Below are 6928 nucleotides of genomic sequence, written 5' to 3' on the forward strand. Positions count from 1 at the left end.
AGAGCTGGCCGCAGCCCAAAACGGTCACACAAGTGAGGAGTTTCCTTGGCCTCGCTGGTTTCTATAGGCATTTTGTGAGAGATTTCAGCACTATTGCTGCACCTCTCAACGAGCTTACAAAGAAGGATGTGCCTTTTGTTTGGGGTACCGCACAAGAAGAAGCCTTCACGATATTGAAAGCTAAGTTGACACATGCTCCTTTACTCCACCGTCCTGATTTTAATAAGACTTTTGAGCTTGAATGTGATGCTAGTGGAATTGGATTATGAGGTGTGTTATTACAAGATGGCAAACTTGTTGCATATTTTTCTGAAAAATTGAGTGGGCCTAGTCTGAATTATTCTACTTATGATAAAGAATTATATGCTCTTGTTCGGACTTTAGAGACATGGCAACATTATTTATGGCCCAAGGAATTTGTTATACATTCTGATCATGAATTTTGCAACACATTAAAAGTCAAGCAAAACTGAACCGTAATAAATGCTAAATGGGTTGAATTCATTGAGACTTTCCCTTATGTCATTAAACACAAGAAGGGTAAAGAAAATGTTATTGCTGATGCATTGTCTCGTCGTTATACTATGCTTTCACAACTTGACTTTAAAATATTTGGTTTGGAGACCATCAAAGATCAATATGTGCATGATGCTGAATTTAAAGATGTATTGCAGAATTGCAAGGAAGGGAGGACTTGGAACAAGTTCGTTGTTAACGATGGATTTGTGTTTCGTGCTAACAAACTATGCATTCCAACTAGCTCTGTTCGTCTTTTCTTGTTGCAGGAGGCGCATGGAGGATGATTAATGGGACACTTTAGCGTGAAGAAGACGGAGGATATACTTGCTACACATTTCTTTTGGCCAAAGATGAGACGGGATGTTGAGCGTTTTGTTGCTCGTTGCACTACATGTCAAAAAACTAAGTCATGACTCAATCTTCATGGTTTATATATGCCTTTGCCTGTACCTAGTGTTCCTTGGGAGGATATATCTATGGACTTTGTTTTAGGTTTACCTCGAACAAAGAAGGGGATGGATAGCATATTTGTTGTCGTGGATAGGTTCTCGAAAATGGCACACTTTATACCATGTCATAAAAGCGATGATGTTGTTAATGTTGCTGATTTGTTTTTTCGTGAAATTATTCGCTTGCATGGTGTGCCAAATACTATTGTTTTAGATCGTGATACTAAATTTCTTAGCCACTTTTGGAGATGTTTATGGGCTAAGTTGGGGACTAAACTTCTTTTTAGTACTACATGTCATCCCCAAACTGATGGACAAACTGAAGTAGTCAATAGAACATTGTCTACCATGCTTAGGGCTCTTTTGAAGAATAACAAGAAAATGTGGGAAGAATGCTTGCCTCATATTGAATTTGCTTATAATCGTCTGTTGCATTTTACTACTAACATGTGCAGTTTTAAAATTGTGTATGGTTTCCTACCTCATGCACCTATTAATTTGTTACATCTTCCATCTTTGGAGAAGGTTAATTTTGATGCTAAACAACGTGCTGAATTGATTTTAAAAATGCATGAGTTAACTAAGGAAAACATTGCGCGTATGAATGCTAAATATAAACTTACTGAAGATAAGGGTAGAAAATATGTTGTGTTTGCATCTGGAGATCTTGTTTGGTTACATTTGCGTAAGGATAGATTTCCTAATTTGCGTAAATCAAAGCTAATGCCACGTGCTGATGGCCCTTTTAAGATGTTAGAGAAGATAAATGATAATGCATATAAACTTGAGCTACTTATAGATTTTGGGGTTAGTCCCACTTTTAACATTGCAAATTTCAAGCCTTATTTGGGTGAGGAAGATGAGTTTCCGCCGAGGACGACTTCATTTCAAGAAGGGGAGGATGATGAGAACATCAATACCATTGTTACACCCACAGACCCTGCTGCTATACATACTGGATCAATTACTAGAGCTCGCGCATGCCAATCAAATTATCAGATACTTTCGTTTCTTGGTAATGATTCTAATGTTCATGAGAACTAGCAGGTGCACTCACGCATTTGCGCGGCCAAAATTTTATAGATAATAAATGTGTTATTTTCTTTATCTGTTGCAAATTTCACATATAACAAAAATATATTATCCATTTGCATTATAATAAATATTTTTGCTTTAAATTTTCTATTGAGGTACCTGCAAAAAAGTTGCTATTGAGGACGCCGGGTAATAGTTCGCCAATTGCCTGGCTCTGTCATATATGCCGCAGAGACACATAGCTGCCTTGTGCATGACCGTCTTCCATGGCTCGTCTTATTCAATTACGTAGGTATCCAATTTGAGTATATCTCTCTTTTCTTTTTACATTGAAGCATGCCATACAATTTTTTTGCAAATTCTTTTATAGAAATTATTTACATGATATATATAGTAGAGTTATTTGACTTGCCATTTATTTGCTTTAGTTTTCTAGAGATTTGGACTTAGATTTTTTTCCATTATACAGAACTTAAAATTTTGTTTTTTGTGAACACGCCCAAAGCAATTACATGTATACCCCAAAAAACTGTAACCAAGTCTGTTTTGGATAAAACTGTAACCAAGATTTTTTTAGTTTTTTAGGTAACCAAGTTTTTGTGGATATAAATCTCAAAAAAAAAGTTTTTGTGGATATATACAAACAGAAACCAAGTGTGCATAGTGCATCGTATGTAAGGCTCATCGGTTTTGATGTAGGCCCAATAGTCATACCACCACGCACCTTTTTTTCTTCCAAGAAAAACAACCTGTTTCCCTTGAAAAAATACAATGCACTATGCTCTTATCTCGTTAGATCCCCCACCAGGTTCCTCTCATCCACAAGCGCCATTTCTTTCGATTTGCTGCGAGCGATTGAAAGATGTCGTTGCTGGCATCAAGTAATCGATCCCCATGCTATCCTGAATCTAGTTGCCACTTATTTTCTTTGAATTTCTCTTCCTTGGGTGGTGGCTTAGGTCTCCGGATGAGTGCGTGCATGCGTTTGATGCAGTCTCTACGGGTGCGGATCCTCACTTACCTCGTTGACACTGGCAACACGGCTACGGTGAGCGCCAGGCAGAAAGCGCCGGCTGTGCTGCTCAACCTCGTCTAGCGGCCGTGGCAGAGATGCTGAAGGTTGGGGGCGCGGAGGAGACGGTGGGGGATCTCACGGAGGATGGGACGCCGGTTCGTGTATTTGCAGAACGAAATCGTGCTACTGACTTACTGAGTTGTTACCCTCCACATTTGTCGTGCTGTCGGACTCATACTAAATGTAAGTACTTATGGTATTCATATTTCCTAATGCAGATTACATCCTATAGTTCCTCCCATGACACTATAAAGTGTTTTATTTTGTATTTGTTGTGTTACTATGTCCAGTGAAAAAGGCTTTAATTTGTTAACTGTAATTTGGTTCATATGTATTAATCCACATAGAATGGTTGAAGTTTCATGGTTGAAGGTAGTGCTTATGACATCGAACATCTATTCATGGTTTTATTTAACTGAAAAGTCGTATGAGCTTTAGAAGTTTTATTGTCCAGAACAATAAACTGACAAAAGAGCATTTCTTTCAAGATATTACAATATGAGCTGCTTCTAATATTGCGGACATTCACACCACTATAATCTAATAGGTGTCCTTATCCAGTTATCCTGGTCGTTGTCAAGTACTCTTATCATATCTTTGTAAATACATATATAATCTACCTTGGTATTTTGTTGATAACCAATCCACTAATTTTCTGGATAACTTCCATGTTCTCCAAGGCTTTGTTTCACCTACTATATCATTCAGCCGGCACTTGTCTTCTTCCTTATGATGTCAGTAACATGGATTTTTTTTTTTGCAGTGTGGTCTTCTTTTTTGCAAAAAAAAAGCGACAACATCTGACCTTTGTACTCTTGGTCTTCCAGCCTTTTTTTTACTTTGCTCCAGCAGATTTCCTGTTCTTGCGGACATCTTTTCCCTTCCTTTCTGTCATACTTGCCACATTTCATTCTTCCTCTTGAGTCATTTGATAGTACAATAGATCTCAGTCTCCTCTTTTTGTCACTTTGTAGTTCACATGATGATAACAGTTGGTCGCGGTGCCCATCTTTGTTTACTGTAGCCCCATTTCTATCATGTGGTTCCTCTTTCGCAAGCACCAGTTCACATGACATTTTGGTAGGTGAAACTTTATTATTTCGTGACTGCAAAATAAATATATATTTGGAAATTAGACATGTTTCTAAAAAATCTAGAAGTGTATATGTGAATAAAAATCTATCACCCTTTTAACTGCATGTTCAGCTTCTTTGTATTATGTTTTAGCAAGGCGTCCCCTTCATCATCCATCAAATCATGTGCAACATATGTGCCGAATCGGTTTGGAACTTATAAACATGGTACCTAATTTTTAAATTTTGGAAAATGAATAAAAACACCTTTACCTCGTCAGCTTTATTGTATAAGTACATCATCTCTAGTCGATCATTAGGCACAAATGTTATTTTTACATAATTATGGTATTAACTTTGGAGCATCAGATTTCCCATCCAATGACTCAGCAAGTTAAAGATAGATGTATAATGGTCATAAAAATAATTAGTTTGAAGTCTTAATAACAACTATAAAAATACCCAAGCGTTGGAGTGTAGTTGAAAGTCTCAATTGAAATCATAAACATACATGAGCATCGTATATCTTCCTTTGCCTGTTCTTGTATTAAGTCAGGTTCTTGGTAGATAGCTCGAAGTAATAAAAGGAGGATATTTTGTGGATTCCTCAATCGTAAAATTGCTAAATGCATAAGTAGATTGCTCATCGATCTTTGATCTGAAAGTGTGTATGAGACTTAGTAATTGTTTTTAAAAATGCTAGAATAATTTCTAGTTTAAAATATAAAGAATATACATGTTCATCCATTAAGATCATATCTAGGCTAATAAGCTCATCAATTGCAGGATTTATCCCGTATCCTTATTACTTTCACTTGAATGTTCCCGTTTTGTCCCTTCGTTGTTAAGTCGCTCAATTTCTTGTGTGGCACAATGTTTTGCCTACAAATAATACAAAAATAGTTTTTCAATTCATGAAGTACCAGTGAAAACTCCCAAAACTAAGTGAATTTAGTAAATAATAATTACCAAACTTGATAAGTCAGGTGAGAAGACATTGGGCGTGGCGTCGTCCAACTTCAAGTTACGTATTACTCCCTCCTTTTTGGTTTATAGGGCTTATCTCAAAATTTTAGTTTTTCCATTTTATAAGGCTCAATTTGGTTGTTTTCCATCACATGTTCAGATTCCAAGGTGCATTAAATCATTGCATGCAAGTATTAAGAGAAAATTGACCAATGCATGTACTTTATGCATGCATGCATTGCAATTTATGCATTGATAAACATAATGTTTTGAGGAAAACAAGTGCATTAATTAGGTGCTTTTGCAAACTACAAAAAGTATTCCACCATTCATCATCTACCTTGGTTGGTGAGATTTTTGAATTGAGCCCTATAAACCGAAAAGGAGGGAGTATGTGAATCTGTTGGATGTGGTAGTCATGGAGTGTCAGTTCTTGTTGACTTCAATATTTGTCGGTGTCGAGTTGAGCGTCAAGTCGCCCGTTGCTTCCTATTACCAGCTAACTTTGTTTTATTTGTGGTGTCAAGACTCAGGCATCAATTTTCTCATTGTGTCTAGCACTGGCTCACTTTGATTCTCCTGTTTTTGGTAGATTCTTGGGCGTGTGCTATACGTGGTCAGCTAATAATTGTCGAACTTGATGATTCAGGTGAGAAGACATTGGGCACCGTCTGACTTTGAGTTTTCGTGCCACATGAAGCAGTTGGATGTGGTAGTTGTGCAGTGGCAGTTCTTGCTAACTTCGATATTTGTCGGTGTCGAGTTGAGCAGCGAGTCTCCCATTGCATCATCGTACCAGCTTCATTTTTTCTTGGTGGTGTCAAGACTCAGGCATTGATTTCGTCCCACTGGTTATGTCCGTGTCGAGTTGAGCGGCAAGTCTCCCATTGCATCATCGTACCATCTTCATTTTTCTTTGTGGTGTCAAGACTCAGGCATTGATTTCGACCCACTTGCTCCCTTCAATTTCTTGTTTTTGGCTGATTTATTGGGCATGTGTTTTATGTGGACGACTGGTCTTGTTTATATTGGTTGATGTGGCTAACACCGTGTTGAGTCCTGATCCTATATTTGTCTTGCATGCATCTGTCCGGTTTTGGATTGTCAGCATGTGAGTTGTACTTACGTATCCTTATATGCTTGGATATCCTTATTTGTTGACCCATCATTGAGAAAGAAAACTATTATTTGGATCTTTCTGTGGTTGTCTCGGACAGATTTGCTAGAACACTTGTTGTAGTACTTGACGTAGCGTGTTGTATTGTTTTGTATTACACATTAATATTTGCATGTACACAATTTCAAAAAAAAAATCCTAAATCAATACGGACGTTTTCTTTTGAGCCGAATACACACGGTTCCGTGCTTCCACCTGTGCATATGCTTATAGACGTGATAGTTTTTTCCTTTTGAGGAATAGACGTGATAGTTCAATATATTCACACGTACATCTTAACATGTTACGCAAAATCTTTTAAATCTCAGCCATCATTATTTTGATCTGACGGTGGTAATAATATTAGCATATGTGGGTAAATGTGATGGCTCGTTTGACTCTTGTTTTAACTTATAATAGATATGATACCGTCTAAATTGGATACATTTGTTTTGCTTACAAATGAAGGGCCTAGCTTGGAGAAGGATGAACATTGGAGCAAGAACAAGCATGGAGTTGATGGCATGCGTAAAGGAAACAAGAACGAAGTTTCAAGTGATGATTTTAGGACTTTAAAGCCACCATAATGAGTGCATGAAGTCTTGGACGAAATATACAAGATGCCACTTCATAATTTTCATCCAGAGGCTATTGT

At 37.4% G+C, this 6928-nt stretch overlaps 1 long non-coding RNA gene across 6 annotated transcripts; it reads left to right on the plus strand.

The window, feature by feature from the left end:
- Window positions 1–2576: 2576 nt before the first annotated feature.
- Window positions 2577–6312, plus strand: LOC125508847. 6 transcript variants are annotated; one of them, XR_007283786.1, is made up of 3 exons: window positions 2668–3261; window positions 3842–4158; window positions 5138–6312. It is a non-coding gene; the product is annotated as an uncharacterized LOC125508847 (long non-coding RNA). The 6 variants fall into 6 exon arrangements; XR_007283790.1 differs by having other exon boundaries at window positions 5710–6312; XR_007283787.1 differs by having other exon boundaries at window positions 2669–3261; window positions 5767–6312.
- The last annotated feature ends 616 nt before the right edge of the window (window positions 6313–6928 follow it).

The sequence above is a fragment of the Triticum urartu genome, chromosome 5 (assembly GCF_003073215.2).
Source record: "Triticum urartu cultivar G1812 chromosome 5, Tu2.1, whole genome shotgun sequence".
NCBI classification, from domain to species: Eukaryota; Viridiplantae; Streptophyta; class Magnoliopsida; order Poales; family Poaceae; genus Triticum; species Triticum urartu.